This window comes from Protopterus annectens, chromosome 5.part0 (assembly GCF_019279795.1).
Source record: "Protopterus annectens isolate FY-2018-M chromosome 5.part0, PAN1.0, whole genome shotgun sequence".
NCBI classification, from domain to species: Eukaryota; Metazoa; Chordata; order Ceratodontiformes; family Protopteridae; genus Protopterus; species Protopterus annectens.
The window spans coordinates 934,260,306-934,286,735 of NC_056735.1; positions in this window are offsets into that span (position 1 = coordinate 934,260,306).

Sequence of the window (26,430 nt, forward strand, 5' to 3'; positions counted from 1 at the left end):
TTGGAATTGCCTATAGGTGTATGTAGTAACGCTTTACCTCCAGTTACAGACACACCCCCATCAAATCAACAAGCTTTTTTTGAAAAACAGGCTGTCTCAGTTCCAGCTACTGGAGCGATACCTAAGGTAGTCCAGTCTGGTAATGCTTCTTTTTTGCCGTACAAAAGGAAATTTACATCACAGAGCAGAGGAAGATCCAGCAGCAGAGGCCCAAGAAAAAGAAAGCTCTCAGGAGAGAGATTCGATCCAACCAGGAAGACAAGACACCGACTAATCTGGTTTTTAATTTCTCTAGTTTTAATCTGGATACTTCACACATCAGTTTGCTGAATAGAGGGCTAAATTTTATTCCTGCTAATTTGGGAATCCTGAGTGACGTTTTAACAGACTTGAGACTTTTTTGTCGTCAGGTATCTTTAAAACTGTTTTTCTTAGACAAGCCTGACATGTTACACGATAATTTACCTTTGTCTCATTTTAAACGTAGTAGTTGTTTCATACCAGTTATGCCTTCACATGTAGATTCTTTTCTTAAATTATGTGAGAATGATTTTTATGTCTTATTCTCTAGTAAGAGAAAAAAGGGTAGATTTTATAATTTGACACAAGAGGAATCCAAGTCGTTGTATGATCTTAAACATAATAATGATGTTACCATCAAGCCTGCTGACGAGGGAGGGGGGGTAGTAGTACTAAACACATTAGACTATGAGGCTAATATGTTGCTAATGCTTTCCGATCAAGCCACCTACAAAGAGATTGATCAGAGTATTATAGATACCATCATACACAATGTACAGGATACTCTTTATGATCTGCTCATGTGCAGACAGATTAGTTCTGAGATATTTGAATATTTCTTTATAAAACATCCAGTAATACCTATCATTAAAGGGCTTCCGAAGATACATAAAGAGGTCTCACCTATACCCATGAGACCCATCGTTTCAAGTGAAGGATGGGTCACATTTCATGTATCTAGTTTTCTTGAACATCTATTAAGACCAGTGGTAGATCAATTTTCTTCAATTTTGAGAGATACTCATGATCTATTGGAGAGTCTTAGTACTGTGACTCTCGATATGAACAATGGTCATTTACTTATCACATTAGATGTAAAAAACTTATTTACATCTATACCGAATGACATAGGTATACAGTCAGTTAGAGAGTTGTTAGTTAGTGAGACATATTTTAGTAATGATAGAAAAATTTTGATATGTCAATTACTTGAAATTGTACTTTATAACAATGTTTTTCTATTTGGAGATAAGCGTTATTTACAACAGTGGGGGGTAGCCATGGGCACCCCCTGCGCTAATACGTATGCAAATTTGGTAGTCCTACATTGGGAGAAAACACACTTGTTTAAACATGAAATGTTTAGACATGTTAAACTATATAAACATTTCGTGGACAATATTTTAATAGTGTGGGAAGGCTCCAGAAAAGATTTTGATGTATTTCTGATTTATTTAGAGACTACTACCTCTTTTCTTAGATTTACTAAAGATGTCTCGCCCACTGAAATACACTTCCTAGATGTAACTTTGAAGTTATCTGCTAGTGGATCTATTGTCTCCTCTTTATATAGGAAATCAGTTTGGAAGAATACCTTACTTACTTTTGACAGTATGCATCCCAGATACACATTTTCTGGTATCGTCAGAAGTCAATTTGTGAGAATTCTGAGATTATGTAAAGAGCGACAGTCCCTATTGGCCGAGGCTGATTTCATGGAAACCCTTTTCCTAGATAGGGGTTATGATCCAAACATGGTGAGAATTATTAGACAGAGTGTCTTAGGCTTCTTGGATTCCTTCAGCACTGGGGAACATTTTATGGCTACTAATTTTGTAAGTTCTAAAAACTATAGAGGTTTAAACAAATCATACATCACAAGTAACATTGTTAAATATACCACAAAATATACTAGCGACATAAATAACATACAAGAAGTTATTTCCAGAAATTGGAACATACTTATTATGGATTCTAATACAACAGGTATAGTAGGTACTAAACCTAGTTTTTTATATAAAAATTGTGAAAATCTTAAACAGATTTTATGTAATGATCACACTGCTTCCAAATTGTTTGCTAAATCAACAGCAGTGGTTCAGGGTACTTTTCCCTGTAATCATTGTAATAGATGTGGTTACATAACGAATATACAAACTTACCAGCATCCAGTAACTAATTTTAAATTTATCCCTAGTTTCTATGCAACTTGTGATACTAGAAATATAATCTACCTTGCCACATGCGAGTTATGTCCAGCCTTCTATGTGGGTTTAACAAAGAGGAGGCTACAAGATAGAATTTATAATCACTTGTATGATATTCGCAAAGGCAATGAAACCAATGCGTTGGCTAGACATATAACAGAACATTCTTCTCATAAATTCTGTTTTAGAGTTTTACAAGTAGTAAGACAGAGCATGCGGGGTGGAGATTTTGATAATGAATTAGCTTTAGCGGAATTGAAATGGATTTTAAAACTCAGTTCACATTTACCTCCAGGTTTAAATAATTATTTATCCATAAAACCGGTACTTGAATTAAAGAATCTTTAGTATGAACTTATTTATAAATTCATGAATTAAGTTGTTTTAAAATTAAAATTAATCTATTTAATGTATTTATTTACATTTATTCACATTTGATAAGTTAATATAATAGACATGCTGTAGTTTAGTTTGCACAGTTTATTCTTATGAATTGTTTTTTAACTGTTCATGATTCTGTAAACATTTTTGCATAGTAGTCATAGTACAGCGTTATATACAGATTTTAATATTGAACATTAGCTTGTGCACTTTAAGAATTTGATTGTTATTTAGGAATTAATTGTTTGTTAGATGTAAGGTTCTCTATCTGTTCTTGATTTTATAACGTTTTTTGCATAGTAATAACAGTACAGGGTTATGTATAGGTTTTAATAATGAACATTAGCTCTGTGTACTTTAAGAATTTGATTGCTATTTAGGAATTAATTGCTTGTTAGATGGAATCTTTCCCGCGCAATGTGATATTTAAGAGCTTCTGTTTTCTGCATATAGTTGTCTGATGAAGCGTAGGATTCACTACGCGAAAGCGCTTACCTTATGTACTGTTGGATCAATAAATTATTTGTTTTGGATTTCATCTGGTATCTTAAGAGTTGTCTTTGGACTACATTTGGACTACATCCGTGGCTAGTTTCTCCGTTCACTTTTTTCATTCAGTTGGTATATTTAGTTAGGGGGGTGTGGATGGGTTTAATTTTATTTTTTATTGTGGTTTTTTTTTTTTTTTTTTGGGACGGCCAAGCAGTATGTTGGAGATATGGTTTTTCGGGTAAGTAAAGTAGATCCATATTATATATATATATATATATATATATATATATATATATATATATATACATATGAGAGTTTTTGTTAGTTTAATGTTTAAGGTGTTTACTACACAGTCACAAGGTACAAGATTTGATCCTCACCTTCGAAAGGGAAATGGGTAGGTTTTAAATGACCCACAAGGACAGCTAGCTTAGTACTCACCTTTGAAAAAGTTCTAAGACATAATTCTAGAATTAAGTTGGGCAGTCAATGCAACCATAAAGAGCAATAGTTCAAAACTTTATTTAATTTACTGCCAGTCATGGCTTTTTTAATAAATGATAAAACAGGGCAAAACAGTAATTTTAAGTCAGATTAAGGAGACTTCACATATTTAATCGTTGTAGCTGAAAATTATATGTAACATAAAATTTCAATACAACTATTTTAAATATTTCTCTTTATATGTAGTGTTTGAAGCCTGTATGCAGTGACATATAACAAGTATATATGTCAAGTAAGATTTCTATCAATGCGATATTAAATTTATTGAAGTTATTTTTGCAAGGAAGTATAAAAACTCTATTACACTATGTTTAACCAGTAAAAGCATGTATCATTATCAACAAACAGGGACAAGGACAGGAATATCTGTGAAATTAATACATAAAAATCCACTGCCAATCATTAGCGGACCAGAGTTCCGCTGTGGTGGCGACCCCTAACCAGGAAAAGCCGAAAGACACAACAAAAGTAGTGCTATGAGAAAAGCATGACTATTTAGAATTTTGGTTAAATTAAAGGCACCACTATGAGAATGAAATGGTATGATTTGTAAATAACAGTAAATTTAAGCCAAATATTTCATATATTATGATAGCAGCTGCTGAAAACTATTGTGTCATAACTGAGCCAAACCATGGATATTTTACACATTATGATCAATGTTGCTCAAAATAATTACGTTAAGATTGTTGTAACTACTATGCATTGATAAATATACTACTACTAACAAATATCTAAACGCTTTCTCTTTACATCTATTGTATGAAATTTGTATACTATGACAGTTACGTATGCCACAGCTAGGAATTATTACAATGAACTATTAATCATGATGAGGTTAATATTGCAAAGGATGATGAAAATATATTACAGAATTGTTGTCAAACATTTACTATATCCTATATGAGATGAATATAGTTATTTTCAGAGGGAGAGATAATCTTAGCTCATACCTCTCAACTGACCAGATTTCTGCAGAATGTCAAGATTTTTGCCATATATTTTTGGTCTGTTCTTCATAAGATTTGCGGTTTTCTAGCAAATCATCAATTATTGAATTCATAAACAATGGCAAACATTTGAGTTTCAGACTTCATACCTTTCAGAAATGTATGCTAATGCAAAACTTGTTATTCTATTGACTTTTTAAGTTAATAAGAGCAATACTTAAAATTAGTCCCTATTTTTGGACTTTGCCCCCCCCCATTACTTTTTTACTTTGTCCAGATTTCTTGCCCTAACAGGTTGAGAAGTATGTCTTAGCTATACTAAGAATGCTGCCATGGAGGTGAAACAAATGCATTTTATGACATCTATATTCATTGGTGGGAGAATAAGTGAATTTGAAAGTGCCTGATATAACAAAATAATAAATACAGTCTTCAAAACTAGTGCTTGAACTGCTTATTAAAAGACTCAAAAGAAGAGGGTGGATATTTAATACTCTCTGGCTTTCAGAGCAAAACAGAGAGAAATGTATAGGTAATGATTTGAGAGAAAACAATGTGAGGGTAGAAATGAAGAAAAAGTGGTGAAACCACTTCTCCTTATATGCCACAAGTCGCTTTAGAATTGAGAGATGGCATGGAATAACTGAATATTCAATGATAATAATCTTTCTACCTGCTAATGAAAGTTAGTGGATAAAACCCAATGCACCAATTGGGTCTCTTATGTATAGCCTCCACCAAAAACAGCAGGATACAGCAACCAACAAGAATGTCAGAACAGCGGAAGTCAGCTAGGAAATAATTTATTCAAACAGGTTTAGCACTTTAGTCTCCCAATACATCAAGACGTCATCAGAATCTGAACTGATGTTACCCCACTTATCCATTTATAACTAAAATGAATTACCATGTGATCATCTAATCAAAACATTATAGGTAAATAGCATATAAAAAATAAGTGTAAAAAGTACAAATACTAATAGATACAAATATATATATATATATATATATATATATATATATATATATATATAATAGTAGAACATTTCTGTACATAAAACAAAATAATTTCATTAGAAACACTTAAGAAAATATTAAAATCATTCAGAATTTAGTGGCTCTTAACTTTAAAACATTAACAATTGAAATGCCATCATTCAACCCGGAGGATTCATAGTATTGAAACTAAACTGCCATTCTAAATGTTTAAACTCAATCTGAGTTTCCTAGGGACCACTTTTTGGATTTTTAGGGACCCTTTCCATTACAGTAGTAGGGACACTGACTTCATTGGTGCCCAAGTAATCAACAGAGGAAAGAACTTCCATAAACATATCAAGACCTTTGCTTTGTGGAATAGACCCAAACAAATCGACCACACTGACCACCAAACACACTTGCCCCTCAAAACACTGTTGTGTAAAACAACACACTTGTCCTCACAAAAATTAAAATAATTAAGCAAATCCCTACAAGGACCCAGGGCCTGCTGTCAGCCAAAAGGGATGTCTGACAAGCAGTCAAAAAGAAGGTTATCAGAGTTGATAAAATATAATGACAGGAATTTGGTTTTATGGAAAAACTTGTTAATGACTACTGTTAAAACCAAAAGTTATAGCCATTCACAATGAAATTAGAGGTAAACATTTATATTTTCCTGACAAAATTTAAATACACACAAGGTAGTCTCCTCAGGGAACCACATCTCAAAATTTAGATTCTGATGTAAAACTTTTAGTTACTGCCACAAAAAAAAGCCTAAATATTTCCTCAAAAATAACTTTTTAGACTAAAAAGAAACATCTTTCTTCAGAAATATTAATGATGTTGAAAGTAACCCCCAATGGGGAACTTATCTGGCCAGCTTTGTTGAACTGCTAGCTGATGGTTGATCACCCAAAGCCCACAAAGGAACACATTCTTTAGCAGCAAAAAAGTTCTAAAGTTTCAGTGCACTAGCTCTGATTTTATCCTGCCTTCCTCATGTAGTGCAGTGGCTAGGGTGCATGGACATTGCCCAAAAAGTTTGGAAGCTGATCATCTGATCTGATCATTGTCAGGATATCCCATGCAGCTTAGGATACTGCAGCAGTGATCTGGTGATGAACATCTACAGTGAACTTGTCCATAAACATATGATCAGAAGTTGGAAACAGTTCCTGTCAAATGCTTTGATACAACATGAAAGATGCATGACGTCTTCTGGTTATTACATCCCTGTGCTGAAGGGGTCTCTAGGCTGATACATATGAAGAGTTATTCAGTCATTACTTGTGCCTGCAAAGTATCTGAAGCATATGTGTCAGCCATGAGGTAGTCGTGGATGCTATCCTTGCAATAAAGGGGTACCCCTCTTGCTCTCAGTCAGAGCTGCATATAATGATCTTACAGAAAAAAATATCTGGAAATAAGAGCCACATTGAATTAGCTGCTGAAATGTGAAAATTAAACTATACGTATAAAATGCAGGACACTGGTTGTTATTTAGTGAAGTGAAGAGAAATAACACCATCCTTCCCAAGGATTAATGAGTGTATTAGGACCTTATCACCCTATAAAAGAACCTCTTATGCTACCAGCCCATAAATGATAGCTCATCATTAGCTACCTCACCATTTTATTCATCATTTGGAAGCAAGCTTTGGCAGGAAAAAGAAAAGATTATAATTACTTCTTGACCTGTTATAGATGACTACCCAACCAGGAAAATAGAGTATCTTCAATGCTTTGGAAGCATGTGGTATAGATGTCTGTTAAAAAGTTATCTGACTTTAACTAAGACATTTCCACCCTTCTACATGGCCTTTCTGGAATTATAATTATTTGCATGGAAGGCCCTGCAGTCCCCTTTTGACCACAGAGTGTATAACCAAAATGTTTCTTACTATCCTAATAGAGGGAGGAGGTACCCTGTGTTGAAGCCTAACTCCTGGTACCACGTATTCTCAGAATGCACAAAACAGAATAGATTCTGAAGTGATATATAAGCGACTTCCCCTCAGATGTGAGACCCCAGTACAGTACTGACAATTACATTAGGATCTTAGTGGTGGCAATATTCACAGTGATATTCCATTATCACATGGTATATATAATGGAAAATATTATCCTTGCAAGGAGGTAAATCTATAGTCCAAAATAAGTTAATATATTGTGACACTCTGCATGTGGAATTAACTTGTACTGAGAAACACAGATTATCTGACATATGCTTAAGCAGGATGGAGAACGATAACTATTTAAGGTACTTGGTATTTCTTCTGGTAGAAGATTATGTCATACCTACTGTAACTGCTCTTCAATAAATTTAGCTCTAATTTGACACCTCTCCCCACTCACTATGTCCCTCAAGATATACTTGAAACTGGCTCACCTCCAGCTATCACGCAAGACCAAGTCCTAAAAATGCTATCAAAAGTTAAAAATACTGCATTGATGGGTCCTAATAATACCCCAGGATGCATCTTAAATAGCATGAAGCACAATTCAGCCACACCCCTAACAACACTGTTCAATCTCAGCCTCCATACAGGTTTTATAACAAGTGAATAGAGAACAGTTACAGTTATTCCCTTGCATAAGAGTCCACAGACCCAGGCAATTACAAACCTATAAGTCTGACCAGTCTCGTATGTCAAGCCATGGAAAGACTTATGGAATTAATCAATCCGGAGAACCTCCAAACACTGGACCCATCTCTGGATTCATCAAGGGCAGTTCATTATTACTCAATCTGGTGGATATTTTTGAAAAGGTCACCAAAGCAATGGAAGAAGGCAAAACAATACAAACTGCATACCTCAACCTGGTTAAAGCTTTTGACACACATTCAAGTACAGTAGAAAAGCTAAATAACCTGGGAATAAACCCCTATGTCACCCACTGGATTGCCAACTAGCTTACAGATAGGATGCAAATAATCAAAATAGAGGGAGTTACCTCCACAAAGAGACCAGTCACCAGTGGAGTCAATCAGAGTTCTGTGCTGGGAGAGCTCCTGCTTGACGTCTACTTTTCTGCAGTAAAAGCCAGTACTAAAGGGCTCTGGCTGACTACGTTTGCAAATGACTGCAAGCTAAGAGCAGTCATTGAATACCCAAATGACTTAGCTGTCCTGCAGGAAGGTTTCTCTCAAAAAAATAACTGGTGCCAAAATCATGGACTGAAACTAAATACCAACAAATGCATTACTGTATCCTTTGAGAAGTCATCTATTTCAGAGAACTAACTCATTGACAATGCACCCCTAAGAGCTGTCCCATTTGTTTGGAATTTATGAGATTATGTGGACAGTGACCTAACTTTTGACCAACATGTGTTTATTGTTGTATTAAAGCTCCTAAGATATTGCACAGTTTACAAACAAAGGGACTATGTCTAGATCAGGGGATGTCATGGTTCCCCTTTACTCAGCCTTCATTAGGTCAAACATTGAATATAATGCCCCCTTTGGCATGTGTCTGTCCAGACACATACAACTGTAACACCTACTGAGATACCTTACTAAAAGGATAAAAGGTTTAAACAACATGTCCTACATGGACTGACTCAAAGCCCTGTCACTATACTTGGCATCCTACAGACTGCTAAGAGGTGACCTGTGTCTCGTTTACAAGGCATATTCCGACCCAGTACTGATGGATTTACTGCACATCAGCAAGTCAAATGGCATTAGAAATACTCAGTCTAGGGATCTAAACCTCTTTTGCAACATCATCAGAATTATTTGGAGGGACAGGCATATCTCACAGTGGATACCACTGCCATGGAACAGACTCTCCATCTACCCCTGTCCATTTTCAAGCACAACTTAGATGTATGGATGTGAAACAGAAAATGTACCCCAGAATTGGCCCCTGTACTAAAGGAACACGCAGTCCCTAAATGCTTTATCCCATGCATTGGTCCCCTCAAATTATCTATTGCATGATCCCAGTTATTCTCATTGGGGTAATATATAATTATCGACCATGGGATAGGTAAAGCTAATCTATAATCAAATAGGATAGGTTATTTCAAGCACAAAACGGGAAACTGGGTAGGTTTAAAATGGCCCAAAAGGACAACTAGCCTATTACTTATCTATAAATTTATGAATCTATAATGGCTGCCAGTGTTGCAATATTTTGGATATACTGTTTCATTTCTGAATTCAAATCCATTGTATGGTTTATTGTGTAATGTTTCAAAGGGGTTGGCCAAAAGGTGATATAGAAGACAATAATGTAATATAAAATGCATTTAAAAATTATGAATATATTAGTAGTGTGGGGTGGGAGCTAAACGTGTTTGAACTGTATAGACTATGCACTGTTAATGTGATTTTAAAGTTGCTTTAATAAAAGTCCATAGTACTTTCTATAAGTGCTCATAGGTTCATAAGTGTTTACTAGGCTAATGACCACAAGGGCCTTTTTAAGCTTAGCCATGCATCCCAAATCTGTGACAAGTTCTGGTATCCTTGTTAAGTGTAAGCAGGGGCTTGGGATATGAAACATTTACAAACATATTCCTGGGAGATGAATTATTTACAGGCTGCCTGTGTCCAGGAGGATCTTTTAGATCCAAATAAGCTACCACCATCTCAGAGTGAATAGATCATTTAATATCATATCAAAAGGCTGGCACCTGTGCAGGTCAGCACCCCTCTTTATGCCTTATTACAGTGTCAGAAATTGAACATTAATCCAGGCACCTAGAGTGGATAGAACACATAACCTTCTGACCTTCCCCCATGAAAGTCAAGAGTGCCACCTGCTGAGCTGCTGACATCTAATTCTTCCTTGTAAATAAATGGAAAACTGCAAAAAATGAACACAGAATATGAAATAGAGGTCTACAAACATAGCAAGGCTTATTTGTTTACTGGGATAATCTGACAACGCAAGACCTCATTCCATTGGTGCCCTGTGGAGAAAAGCTCCATATAAAATACATACATTAAGTTTACAGAAGGTTACAGTAAGACAGCAGAGTAAAAATTTTATAAAAATATTAATATTCATCCATCAATTATCATTTTATGGGGCGGCCGCAGTGGTGCAGTGGTTAGTGTTGCCGCCTCACAGCAAGAGGTTCTCCAGTTCAATCCTCAGCTGGGGTGCCTTCTGTGTGGAGTCTGCATGTCCTCCCTGTGGTCGCGTGGGTTTCCTCCAGGTGCTCTGGTTTCCTCCCACATCCCAAAGACATGCTGTAGGTGGACTGGACACTCTAAATTGGCCCTAGGCATGAGTGTGTGCATGTGTGTGCCTTCTGTGGAAGGTTAGGTGCCGAGCTGGTAACTCGACACCATAAAACTCCACTGCCAATCATGAGCAGACAGGTGATCCGCTGTGGTGACCCCTAACCGGGAAAAGCCAAAAGAAGAAGAATTATCATTTTGTGGTTAGAGAAATAAAAGTACATATTATAGAAATGAGCAGGCAGTTTTAATTTTTAAACCAAAAGAGAAAAGAAATAAGATATTTTGAATATTAACAGCAACAAAGTAGAGCTATATAAAACATAGCATCATCTCAAGACATCAGAATGGCTTCAGAAAATCAGTTTTTTTTGGTTATATTCCATAGGGTTTGGCACTGTGAGAGACAACCTCTGAAAGAGAACAAACCCTTGGAACTGAACTTTTTTGGTTAAATGCAACAAAAATACTTGTAAAGACAATCCTTCATCAGAATGAGGCAATGCATTAACTATGCTTCACTAATTAAAAGGAGAGAAAACAGTACAAAGCATGGAAACGGTGAAACAAGGCAAGACCCAACCTAAGTTGTCTAACACTAAAAAGCATAAAAAATAACAATATCACACAATAAGTGCCAACAAAATAATAAGATATAGCACTGCAAAGCCAGGTTAGCATTGCAAAATCAAGAGGTAATTTATACAAAATGGTTAAAGGTTACTTAACTGCAAACCACGTAACTTACTCCAGTCACTGTAACATGTATCTGACTAAGCCATTTTATATTTTAAAAACACTGTTAACCAGATGATGCTGCTTTTGCGAAAATAGTGGGCAAAAATAATGATGAAAAATGGGGAGAGGAGCAACTTCACACTATGGAATGATACTTGTTTTAATCTTTTGTGTAAATTAGAGTTGTACTTTACTGTATAGATGTATTACTTTTCCTAAGTTATGGCTGAAAAAAATCGTCTGTATGGATGAGTCCAAGTACAGGTTGTCTAAATAAAATAAATCTATATAAAACATATAGTATCATCAAGAGACATCAGAGTTATCCTTGGAAATGGAGAGTGAGTTCTTGTAAGCCTAATTATTTCCAAGACTGAAACAATAAAACAAAGCAAAGATGCTAAAATACACCCTGTTAGAAAATAAGAGGTTACAGTTATAAAACAAGAATGTGTTATAGAAAAAAAGGTATTGCAAAAGAAGGTTCATAACATAATGTCTAAACCTAGTAACAAACCATATGTTATTACACTTCATCTAGTCCATTGTGGGAAAATATGTGACAAGGTCAAACAAATCCCAGTACAAATGCAACTCAAATGCCTCTATGAAAAATAACAGTTTTTCACCTGACCTACCTGAAAGGTATTTTCTTTTAAAAATATGTCCACAGATCTTTCCTCATAAGCAGGAGTTGGCTTGTGTGTGGGTGGGAGGTCAATCCTGTCAATAAAGAAAAAAAACAGTGATGTATGACTTTGCTCATTACTAAAGTAAAAATAGAAGCTTTGCAATCGTATTTTCCAGAAGAGCGAGAGAATAAAAATGCACATACACACTTTAAATGTAAAGAGATACTGTTAAAAGTTACTGCTTTCAATAAAGCATATATAATTAGTGCTTCTGCAGAAAGGAAAAAAAAAGCAACTTGCTGTCAACCCAGTCTATATGGATTATATTTAAGTGGATAAGGAAAAAGCCGTAAATAGCAATATGACTAAAAAAAAGATTCTTTATAACTGTTTCTTGGTGATATACAGAGATAAGGCCCTAACTATGACAGTAGTGACTCAACAACTCATGGGAAGGAAGGGGAGTTTGTGTGGCATCTATCCTGGGGGGGGTGTTAGTTTCCCATCTGGTTATTTCTGCAGCTCCAGTGGCATGTGGCAGAGATTGCATATAGCACCAAAAGCAGTGGCCATTTGAGAGGGATGTGCTCTGTGGCTACTCAAGCCAGGTTTGATAGCTCCTGTCCTCTTGTACAAAGGAGCGCATATGCATTAAAATGGTGGGAGTACAGGCAGTCCTCGCTGTGATATGGGCAGGCACTCTGGGTTAGGTTACATAAACCCAAATACTTAATTAACCATCACCAATGCCTGTGCTGATGATGGCTGTTCCCTACAAAAGAGCCCCCCACAGCAGATCGGGAGTCATTGTTCCCAATGTTAGAAAACTAGGATTCGTGTGCAATCATTATCTGTAAAAACGTTTTTTTAAATACTTTGGCCCTGATTTTCCCTCTGCAAATGTTCTTAGAGGCAAAATCGATGGATGTGCAATGTTTTGTCCTTTAGCTTATTTACTTTGCTTACAGAGAAGTTGATGCCTGCATTTAAAATAAAGCAAGGCATGACCTTAGAATTATCCAGTCTAATATTTCTTTCTTTGCCTTCATCTTTATTATGCATCTGTATCTAAGTCTAAACCTCCTTCTACCAATGCAACAAAGTAAATGTTTAGTTTATTCTTGTGTTTGTGCTAAGTATCTCTTTTTTGTGTTACTGCTAAAGTCAAATGGCGCATTTCCATTTCCTATTCCTCCTTCCTGTCTACTTTTGCTCCTCATTCACTTGCTCTGTTACGAGTGGCATCTGACTACTAGAGCGACCATGCAAACAGCCACCACTAACTGCAGAGTTTTCAAGCGTCCCAATATATCTGCTTCCTACTTACTGTCAACATACACAGCTGGATGTCAGCGTGTATAGTAATCTGTTTTTATTATATAGCATGTTAATTAAAAATGGTAACTCAATGGTTATTGTGTGGTTTTGGAGCAGACTATGTACTGCACTGAATGGGTTTCATTTATACTGTTGTATTTTATTTTTCATTGGAGCCACTAGAGGTCATTTTAATCCATTGTTTTTATTTGCAATTCTATTTTCAAGTTGTTCTTACTTGCATATTATGAACAAATACATCAGGTGTATATGTATTTATTTTTCATATGGATAATTAATATAAAGTATTGAACTGATAGTCATCATTTGAAGTGTGAACCAGATAATGTGCATATATAGGCAGTTGATATATGATATATAGGGGTAAAACCTTCTGATCGTGCTATTTTTGGGAAAGAAATCATTTCTGTTATCAAACAAGTTTTGTAGTGTTATACACCCATTTCCTTTATAATTTGCACTTTATATGCAATTAGGTCACTTGATTGGTGCTGGCATCTAAAGAAAGATATGGGATATGTCTTTTTGTGCATCTGACAAAGCCACTGTTTGATGAAACTGGTCTTTCTTTATGGATGTTCAATGAGAATGTGAAATTAGTAATAATTATTACTAATTAATTATTATTAAGAATTATTGGAAGTTCATTCCTTGTGCTAGATTTTTTTTTTTTGCTGAAGACAACAAGAACTTCCAGTTTATTATGTGCTCTTAAAATGGATGTCAGCAAATTCTTATCTCAATTTTCATTCTCAAGGGGAATTTCTTGACATTCGTTTCTGGAATATATAAGAATGTAGCCATGAATAATAACCAAACTGTAATCTTATATGTTAAAAAATTAAATAGTGACATCAGCTTCTGCTTAAAAAGTAGACTAGCTACTTATTTCTGCTTGTAAGTCATTTTCCAGTTGTGCACTTGCCTTGCTTTATTTAAAAAGTTAACATTTTCAAATTTCTAATTTCCCAAAGTTTTAATTGAGTTTCCTGTTCTGGGCTATACATTCAAGTGCATTAGCCTTTCTGTGCTTATTTACTGTATAACTGCATTGTTTAGCCTAATTTAACCAAAAAAAAATTAGTCCAGTTTCCAGGCTTTGCTGGCTTCAGGACTTTAGTTTCAGTGTTCAGAGCTATCCAGACCTTGCTGTGGTAGAAGGAGGTCCTACTGCTTACCAGTGAGAGTGGGAGCATTGTACTGCCTATCTAACACTAGAGGAGTGGTTTCTAGCTCTGAAATTGCAGTTTTATTGGCCATTTGGGGATGATTTCTATCCCTTTCAACTTTCTGGCATAAATACGCACATATGCATGTGTTTGAGCTTGTTTTAGAGCATCAGATCCTGTTTGGGCATCCTGCAGACTACTACAGCACCAAAAACAAGAAAGAAGGACTTTTTGTGCTAACTGCAAGTACTTTTTGCTGATTTCGGTTGTTTTTATTACCTGCACATCTCAGAAAGCTTAAAAAGTAGACTAGTTACTTATTTCACTGTATTTCTGCCTGTAAGTCATTTTCCAGTTGTGCACTTACATTGCTTTATTTAAAAAGTTTAAATTTTCAAATTTCTAATTTTGCAAAGTTTTAATTGAGTTTACTGTTCTGGGCTATACATTGAAGTGCATTAACCTTTACTGAATAACTGCATTGTTTAGCCTGATTTAATAAAAAAACTGCATTGTTTTAGCCTAATTTAACCAAAAAAAAAATTCTATCTTGTTTGCTAATTTCCCACCTTTTCTAACTAGAATAGTCCAGTTTCCAGGCGTTCATGGTTTCAGGACTTTAATTTCAGTGTTCAGAGCTATTCATACCTTGCTGTGGAAGAGGGAGGTCCTACTGCTTACCAGTGAGAGTGGGAGCATTGTACTTGCCTATCTAACACTAGAGGAGTGATTTCCAGCTCTGAAATTGCAATTTTATTGGCCATTTTGGGCTGATCACTATCTCTTTCTGGAATAAATATGCACGTTTGCACACATTTACGCACCGCAGGGCTAAGGTTAAACTATTCCCGGTGCCAGAAAGTCTGCTTTTTGAATTTTCCCTTAGAACTAGCTAGTTTATTAGCAGTAGCACTAAAATATGTATACCTGTAACTAGCACTTACTCTAAAGCTCGCTAGAAAGCACTAGGAAGCCTTAATTTGTTACAAGGACTCACCTCTCCATGGCAATAAGGAGAAAATAGTTGTAGGCACTAGACAGCCTACAATTGCAAGTACCTTGCCAAAAAGTAAGGGAAAACAACTCTTGTACTACACAAAGAAAGCACCTAACCAAGCATGTCCAAGGGTCAGCTTCCAGTGATTTCTCCTGTCCACCTGGTGAATCTGGGCATACTGGGGCAATGCAGCAATTGCCTCATGTACACAAACAACCCTCTCCTCCTACCACCAAACACTACAACCTGCAAGAGATGCACTTACAAAGCCAAACTGGAATCAAAGCTCTCTCCAGCCAAGATTATGCTAGACATTCAAGAGGAGAAGGTTAACACCCACACAACACCTCAAACAACACATAGTCCTTCAAAACCCACACCACCAAAACCCACACATAGTAACACAAAGCCCACATATGCGGAGGCTCTTAACATTAACCTGCCCAAGCAACAAGGACCTCTGAAGATGAAATGCAAACAAACACAACCCCCAAACACAACCAAAGCGTCACATAGCTCACAACACCAGTGTGCCACCCAACAGCAGCCCCTAAGGCAAAACAATGTACCCAACACTTTAGTCATAGGTGATTCTATAGTCAGGCATACTGATGTCCCACAATTTTCTGATCTTCCTGCACTTAAGAAAAGTGAGCTGCCTGTTCAGCTACTGAAACAACTAGCTATATTTTAGTTTATTTATGCACCCAGAGTTGCTCTCATGCATCCAAAATGCATATGTAATATGAGATTAAATGTCTTGATTATGCAAAACTTTTCTTTCCCACCTATAAATAGCCTTTACCCAATAGGCTAATCCAGCTAAGAAAACATAATTAACTAAATCAATAAAGTAAAGTGAAATATGATATCCAGGTTTATGACTGGGCCTCCAATCATAACAGAAAGGATTACGAGCGAGCCTCCGATCATAACCACAGTATTGCGTGGTCAGGACATGGATGCCAAAATTCACCTAAAGATATAAGCCCAAAAGATGAAGCTTGGCATCTGAGCTGAGAACACATAATTTGGGAGAACAAAGGACCTTTTTTTTTTTAACTCAAGTAATTTTTATTTCCAAACAAATAAAAACATTGCAGCTACAACATAATCTAAATTCTACTTCATAAACAACTATATATACTATTTACATTTGGCCTGCCTGATTATAATTTTTTGTAGTGCACAGAACTTCATCTGATGCACGTTCTACTACTTACGGAAAAAAAACACCAAGTGTTTTACTGCATTTCAAAACCATAAAGCACTTAGTGAGAACTGTCAAAAAGACGGCATGACACTTTGTCTTACGTTAGGGTAAAAAAGTCAGAAAAGACAGACAGTAAGAAAGACAGAGAAGATTATTAACACAAACAGCAGGCAGAAAGAAATCTGTTTTTTACTCATTATATCTGAATGACACCTCCAGGTGTGTCTGCGGTTAACTCCTACTGACACCTCTAGGCGTCAAATATTACTTGCTCATATTTGCATCAATAATTCCAAAACCATGCTAAATGTAAACCTTTAAAAGATTTTCATCTTAAAGTCTTCACAATGGTAAACTCAACTGCATTAATATTTAACCTCTGTCTAGTGCAGGTAAAGAGATATTAACTGTTTTTATGATATTAATTTATATAAATAGTTTTCACATTTTTCTAAATATCTCAACAACCAAGTAACATAGACAGAACTCCTTAACCTCATATGAAAGTTATCAGCTTGATGAATAAAATGCTGCTGACAGTATGTGTGTAACTTCAGTGGTTGCTGAGATATTGTAATTTGTTTACAAAATATTACAAACATAATTTCTGTCTTCATTGGGACTTATAAAATTCAGTTTAAGACAGAACCTAAAGAATACTAGTTTGTGCTGAAGGGTTTGCCTTTTATACTTCTTTCATAACCCCTATGGTTCCAGATATATGAACATTTTTTTGAAATATGAGGACATAATTTGATTTTGTCAAAATCCTTAGGCTCCGCCCATTGGAAGTCACAGTGCAATCTTCCTGAGTTCCCTTAGAAAGAATGAGTTAATTCTGACCCTTGTCATTTGCTGGATACTACTGTTGGATTTTACTACCTAGATCAATCTTAACAACTTAAGTAGGGGTGCTTAACAATTAAGATTGCGTCTCTCACTACAAAAGCACATAATTTTTTTTTTTTAAGATATTGGAGTGCAGTCATGGGGCTCCATGCATTACAATCTTGTTATGCATTAGAAATATAAATATCAAGAAACTCACCTTGAGAGCAGGGAGAAGCAAAGCTTGAAAAGTGAATTTTGACATTCGTGTCAAGAACATATAACTAAGTTGTGATGATCGGAGAGACCTAAGTCTCTGTAATATATGCAGCTGCAGTTGCTCTGATGCACTACTATTTATAGAAGAAAAAAGGGAAAGTGTTTTACAGCTTTGGAAGCTGTAAGATACTTGGCACTGTCTTACAGACAACAGCCAAAAGTTAAGTCTCCCTCTGACAGATTAACATCTTTAAGCCTTTTTGAGTGTCAGTGTAAAGTATTTTACAGCTTTTAAAACTGTTATAATTTCCCATTGCTGTGCCTTGATGGATGCTATATATGCTCCAGCCTGAAACTACAACATAACAGATCTGAAAACCATGTGTAACAACTTGTTGTGCACCTCTTTGGCATGAGGTGCATTTTAAGGTCATTTTTTACCACGATTTTAGAGTGTTATCAGCCCACATCATGTACTAAAAATATCTAATAACTTCAATAAGACAAAGTCAAAGAAAGTAGTGTGCTTTATGGAAAAAAAAATACCATGTGCAAAATCACACACAGTTTATGAACAACATGAAGATAACGCATAGTTTTTGTTCTTTACAGAGGACGGCATATCTAAGAATAGCCTCACTAAATGGTTGTGAGTTCAAGACAGTGAAGGAATTTAGGAATGCTTAGAAAGGTTGCGATGTGTTGGGTATGAAAATATGTTGTTTCTTAACTAGGGTTTGTGTCTTACTTTGTATGGGATTAAAGAAGTAGACTATGTGAGCAAGCAGTCCTTGTCTGTTCCACAGGCTGTTTCCATGTTTCTAATACTTCAGTATCTTAGCTGTGTTCTGCATTATAACTATTATGATAAATTGTTAATTTCAGCCCTGTATCCATCATCTATTTCAGACATAATTTAATGCAGCATCTTTATTGGATTGAAAAGACAATCCCCTGGTGACAGTGAAGAAACAACACTGTGATATCTAGGATTTACAATCTAGATGTTTTAGACATTATCAGGTATAACCCACATAAAAGATGTTGTTTCTAATATTCTACCTATAATAAAGAGTTTGGTATTCAACAAAGTACATTTTCCTTCAAATCATGACATCAAGCATAATACATTTTTATCAATATTACAAATTTTAAGGCTGATTGCTCCTGAAGGTTAGCAAATGCATTTTGTCTAAAACACAGAGAAGCAGGCAAGCTCTCAGTCCTCTGAGTGAAGCAGTTTGACATTCATGAAATGAAGTTAGTCGTCTGATAGCTACAGAATGATGTTAAGTCAGAGCTGATAAAATTTGTTTTATCAAAAGAATGTAGTTGGCAGTTTGACAGAAGGCTTTTTATCTATAATTTCTCTATAGAAAGAAGAAATCAGTTTGACAAAGAAATTTTCTTGTGCAAAATAACTATATCAGAATGACAAAATGTATTTTCGTCCTTACAAAATGAAAAATAGTGCTTGTCAGAAAATGACATGGGCAAAGGAGGTTCTACTAAAAGAATAAAAGGAAGTTTGTTGACCGCATTTCAAAAAGCATGTGCACAGGTGACAAGTGTCAGACGTAATTAGAATATCTGGTTATCATTGACTAAGTCAAAAGACAGAAAATAAAATGTTTAATCCAGCCTTTTTATATAATGATGCTTGTCACGAATAGCAAAGGGAGTGTTCATGTTTGAGAAAGTGTATGACTGTGACACACACCATAAAAGATCAAGCTGCAGCCAAAAAAATACTAGAAATAGAAGAGCTACCCAATAATTTAATAAAAAAGTCTAAAACACAATTGTTACTAGAGATAACATATCTTCTTTGCAAAATGCAGTAGGGTAGTTGCTCAGGAGAAAAACAAAAAATTACAAATATCACTTAGAGCATAGTATCCACACTAGAAATACCTTAGTCCAGTAAGGTCCTGCCATTGTGAATGATTAAGCAAGAGGATACATTTATACCATGTATTCATTGGTGTTGACTTGCCTTGTGATCAAACATACTTCAGTGACTAAACAGACATATGATGCCTGCAATCAAATAGCAAATACCCAGATAAAAGTAATACCGTTTTGAAATAGAACTGAAAAAAGTTCACTGAGTAGATTGTTAAGTTTAAAGGTATGAAGTGTAAATTCCAAAAAACATGCCACAATACATCTAAGGCTGTCATTTCTGATCAGAATAAAGCAGAACATCTGGAAGATTCATATAAAGAAACTACAGAAACTTGCAGTCAGCGCATGAATTGAGCTGTACATTTTCAGAGTCTGACAAAAAATGTTTAATTGCTCTGGCATTTCTTTCATTTCAGTTCCTTCTCTTCATTTTTCATTTCTCAGATTTTCTTCAGTATCTTTAATGAAATAAAACCATTTAAAATTTTAAATGGAATTCAGGTGCTCTAGACAATCACGTGACAGGTTTCCTGCAGAAAAGTCTAAACCAACATATATTACAAGATGCCAGTACCCTTGTGATAAGTGAATAGGATTCATACACACAGTTCAAACTGTATAGGGATAGCACCTATGATAAACTAGGAGACCACTAGCAAGTGTTTCACAAACCGTGGTAAACCAAGCAAACTGGCCAGACATTCTCAGCGAAGTCTGGGTCTACCAGAATTAGTACCCTTAATTCATTAACATTTGTTGGCATAGTTAATGTGTCACATTCCTCACTGCCAATAGGCTAGATATCTATTAACTTAAGTTCAGGGTAAAAAAAAAAAACTAAATGTGAGAAAAATCCTTTCAAGTCAAGCAAAGCAGCATTTTACCTTAATTGTTTAGCTAAAGTCATTTTTCACATTTAAACTGTTGGATCCAATGCATTCAGTGCCATGGCAGCATGTCATCTTGTTGAAGGTAGTTTTGTTGAATGCAAAGAACTCAGACAGTTCACCAAAACCACTCTTGTCAACAGTGGAGATTGCCTTTTTCTCCACTGTTGTGTGGCCTTGGAGTAGGCATATATAATTCGGGGGGGGGTGTGGGGAGTTCCTGACATGAGGGGCGCAGAGGAGCTTGACCCCTGCAAAAAAATATTGTAATGTTCACTGAAGGTGGTTATGGAGAACTGCTTTCAATTATTTTGTGTTCACCAAAACTGTCTTAAATCAACATGAACCCTGGTGGCATAATTAATTTACAGTGCAACGAAGTGCTGTATGTGGTCCACCTTTCAAGTGATGTAAACTTGAATGAGAAAAGGCAGCTCAGAGAACTAGTGCTGTAGGAGTGTAGCAGTAAATGTTGAAGTTAGAGCTGTAGACATAAATGAGTTCAACGACTACTAACCATATCGAGTACTTTTAAAGCAGTTGGTCAACAAACCTAACAAAAGATGAAAAGCTAAGTCAAAGAGAATTGCACCAATATCCTAATCATCCTTATGAAGCACTGTAAAATCTTTCTAGGCAACAGACATAAACACAAAATAGGGAGAGAAGCTTACATCCAGCCCAGTGACCAGCAAACTCAGTAAAAGTAGGAAAGACCCCAACTAAATAACACAAAATTACTCATTGCAGTAGTATGCATGCCTTCCTCTTAAACAATCTTACAGGTTAAAAATAACTGAAATTATCTCAAAAACTAACTGCCAGAACATAATCACTGTCGTTGTCTTTGTCGTCATCATCACCATCATCATGTGTTGTGTCAACTATCATCATCTCTCAATTCAGTCATTCTCCTATCTTCTTTAACTGTCATTCCTGAGTATTGCAGGTCTTCTGTCACACAATCCATCTATCTCATTGGTGGATCTCTTATTTCATCTTGCCTTCTTCCTGTCTGTCCTAAACCTTCTTCACCAAACTGTCGCCTGATTTCCTGCACAAGTGCCTGAACAATCATAATCTGTTCTCTTCGACCTTCTATGTAATCAGAGCTAATTGGGCTTCTGCTCTTATGTCCTCACTTCTTCTTTCCGAAGGCATGCATCCTACAATCCCATCTCAGGCACTTCATCTCCATCACCTCCAGCTTCCTCAACTGCTTTCTGCCTTCACTGCTCAGGTTTCCACCATTATTTTATAGCTTCTTTGCAGTTCTTCTGTCATACACTACCCCTGACAATCTCTGCAAGTTGGCTGCAGCCCCTCTAATTCTAGCTTTAACCTCCTCACTCATACTTCCCTTCTCCTCAGCCACCCCCTCCAAGATACTTGAAGCCTTTAACCTGTTCTGCTATTTTCTGTTCTATATCATTTCTCAGCTTCTTCTGATTTCACCTATTTGCTGCTATTACGACTGTCTTATCTGTACCCAGTTTCATTAGTTTTGCCTTCAGTTTTGCATTCAAATCTCTATCTTTAGCTAAAGTTCTTTTTCAGAGTCTACCTGTAATGTCACATTGTCCCTTCCAACGTGTTTGTGAATTTAGTATTTTACCAGTATGAACATCAGTGGGATCAGAGCTGTACCCTGATGCACATCCATTCCCACTGAGAACCCCTCTTTGAGAACAAATACTGTTCATACTTTAGACTTTCATCTCCCATTTTACTTTCTACTGCTGTGCATATTCCTTTGTCAATAACCAACTTTCATGCATTGTGACAGGAGTTTGACAATTCCAGTCTTCTAGGATACACCTTTCTCTCCATATTGCTATCAGTACCCTCTGGAGTAATTTTCCCCTATCTCATCCAGCATTTTGATGATATTTTCCATGACCTCATCTCAGCCTGCTGCTTTCCCGGGCGTAATTTTCTTTACTGCTTTTCTTACTTATTTTAGGATAGAGACCACTTCTTCCTTCATCATAGGCTGTGTCTGGGGAAGTACTGCTTCATTCAGAAGCTGATAGAAGTACTCCTTCCATCGTCTTTGGATGTCTTGTGGACTGGTGAGCAGCTTGTTGTTGCCATTCCTTATGAAGTGTGTCTGAAAACTGTTTTCTTTAGCTTTCACTCTTTGCCTTGTAACCTGATATAGTTTCTTTGTGCCATCTACTGAATCACTTTCCAGAAGCTGGTAGAGTACCTGTGATGCCTTGTTCTCTGCTATTGTAACCATAATTTTAGCCTTTTTATTAGCCAACGAGTATTTCTTCTTAGCCTCATCCATCTTTTTGATCTCCCGCTTTCTCCTGCACTTCTTTCTTTTGATGACTTCCTGGACTTCTATATTCCACCACCAGCTTTCCTTATGTACCTTATTTCCATACATGGCTTGGCCCCATATTTGCTGGGTAATCCTCACAGAAGCTGTTTTGAGGCACTGCCATTCTTGTTCAACTCCACCTATTTCCTCTTCTTCCTAAGGTGCTACAGCCCTGAGTAATTCCTTGAATTATTGTGCTTCCTCTCTAGTCAGCTTCCTGGTTTTCAGCCTAGTCTTTGTTGACGTTAGAGCTTTCTCTGACAACTGTTTGCAGCTGATTGTAATAATCAGTGGTTTATGCTCTGGGCCAACTGCTTTAATGAAATGACTTTGTCTGATTCTACCCCAATGCTCCTTCCTTACGAGGAGAAAATCCACCTGAATTGCATGTTGGGCACTCCTGTATGTGATCTTATGACCGTCTCTTTTTCTGAACTACATGTTGGCCACCATCAAGCCATTTGCCAAAAAAGAAGTCTAGAATGGCCTTTACTTCTTCATTCCTATTTCCCCAACCATGTGGACCACAGCACTCCTCACAGCCTGTTCTGTCTGTCCAGATGTGTGCATTCAGGTCCCCCATTATCAACACAAACCTCATATTGTGCTGTTCAAATAGAATCTGCAACTGCTACCTGAATGTACTCTTTCCTCGCTATCACAACCCTGCTGTGGGGCACAAACTGCCATTATGAACAGTGCCCTGTCCTTATACTGGAGTCTGTCATGAGTATATCACTAATTCTGATGACATCCCTCAGCATCTTCTGAAACCTCTCTTCACCACAATTTCCACACCATTTCTACTCTGCCCTCCTCCTGAGTAGCAGTCTCTGGATCTTAAACCATGTGGCTTTGTTGCACTGCCCTTCCATCTGTTCTAATGGATGCACAGGAAGTCCAGCCTGCTCCTTACCATCAGATGGTGTCCCGGGTTGTGTCCTACATGAACTCCAAGAAGAACTAATCCCTCAAGTAAAACTGCTGTACAATCTCAGCCTCACTACAGGATGTGTGCCCAAAGAATGGCATACAGCAACAGTGGTCCCACTCCACAAAGGTGGCGCCTCTGCGGACCCTGGAAACTATCCCCCCATAAGCCTGACTAGCCTAGTATGCAAGGCTATGGAGAGGATCATCATGGAACTCATAAACAAAGACATTGGGGACCTACAGACACTAGATCCTACCCAATTTGGCTTTGTCAAGGGCAGATCCTGCCTTTTGAACCTGGTCGACTTCTTCAAAACAGTCACCAAGGCCATAGATGAAGGGAAGGTAGTCCACACAGCCTATCTCAACCTCGCAAAGGCATTTGACACAATACCCCACTCAGGCATCATAGATAAGCTTTCCAGCCTAAATATAAACCCCTATGTCACAAGATGGGTCGCAAACTGGCTCAAAGACAGAACCCACAGAGTCAGAGTTGCTGGGGCCATGTCAGACTCAAAACCGGTCACAAGTGGCATCCCACAAGGTTCTGTCCTGGGACCTCTCTTGTTCAGTATTTACTTTTCTGAGGTACAGGCCAATGTGGGAGGACTATGGCTCACCAAGTTTGCAGAGGACTGCAAACTGGGCGCCATAATTGACTCTCCAGCTGACACAAACATCCTTCAAAAAGGTCTCACAGAGATGGATAACTGGTGCCAAAGCCATGGTCTAAAGCTAAATGCCAAAAAGTGTATAGTCATACCCTTTGGCAAAAACAATGTGCCCACAAATTACCACATAGGTGGTAACCCATTAAGTACAGAGAAAGTAATTAGGGATCTGGGGACCCAAGTTGATAGCAATCGCTCCTTTGACAACCACATTGTCAAAGTGGTTAGAAAGACCTTCTACATAGCCCACCTCATCATGAAAGGATTCACATCTAGATCAAGAGAGGTAATCGTGCCCCTTTATTCATCCCTCATCAGGCCCATCATAGAATACAATGCCCCCTTTGGGATGTCCCTTACCCAACACCTGCAGCAATTAGAAAGACCCCAATAGTACCTCACCAGGAGGATCAAGGGACTCAAACAGATGCCATATGCTGCTCGGTTAAAAAAACTCCAGCTCTACTCAGTTGCATACCGCCTACTTCGAGGCGATCTATGCCTGACATATAAAGCTATGTCCAACCCAGAATTAATGGACATGCTCCACCTCAGTAAATCTAAATCCCTTAGAGCCACGCGCTCGAGGGACTTGAACCTCAGCACAGAAATAAATAGAACATGCTGGAGGGACAGCTTCATAACCCAGAGGCTCCCTTCGCTCTGGAATAGAATTCCAATTCATGTTAGGCAGAGCACCTCACTGACTCTCTTCAAGAAGAATCTTGATGAGTGGATGGGGGATCGTAGGTTTGTCCCGGGGATTACTTCTGTGTCACTATTAGACAGAGGCACAGTAAACTAAACTTTAAAAAGGGCACAGTATACTCAAATCAAGGGGTGGCATAAGCCAAACACAATTGGGCTAGGCTTATAAATGCCCCAGGGCAGATAGCCTAGTATGAACCTATGAACCTATATCATCCACTTCTAAGTTGTGCCCTGTCAGTGAACCTATATTGAGTGTAGCAATCCTTAGTTCATGCTTGGCAGGTAGATTGGTTTTACAATCAGCTTTACTCAACAGAGCTATCTCAATTGGACAACTGGACACCATCTAGTCAGCAACTTATTGACCTAAGACTGCTAAGATTTATGGCAGGCACAGACTGGAAAACAGGTGCAGAGAGACCCTTTCCATCTTTAGAATGGCTCTCTGGCATAGGTCAGAGTATGCCAGGTCCTCAACCCAGTTATCACAGGCAATGACCATGCACATTTTTGGCAACATTAGTCAAGATAACCAAATCACCTAGACACATATTTTACACTATTGATTGGCTAGCTCTTACATAATACACAGTCTGTGATATATGTTCTCTTATCAAGAGGATACTGAGCATCATAGGTGATGTCCAAAGTATGGTAGGCACCATTTAGAAACTGTGCTACTGCCCACAACTGCATTATTACATGAGTTTGAGGCAAAAACACTCAGCATGTTTTTTTTTTTGGGGGGGGGGGTGGAACGAACCCCACCAAAGCCACAGAGAGAGCTTGAAAACTCATATAGGCATTTGCTGGAAGTCAAGATTGAACCTTGCACCTTGTGAATGGCAAGCGAATAACTTAATCATTATGCCAACTGTGCACTGGCAGAACATAAAAACTGTAGACAATTTCAACATAGATCTGTTATCAGACAAACAAAGTCAGGATGGCACATTCCTCTCATATTACAATCTGTTCCAACTAGTAGATAAACCCACAAGACCAAATATTGACACATGTAAGCACTGCCTCCTAGACTTTCTAATACTTGACAAACTTTATCCTATCCATGGCATAAATGCTGACAAAATGGCTTAAGTGCCACTACTCACATGAAA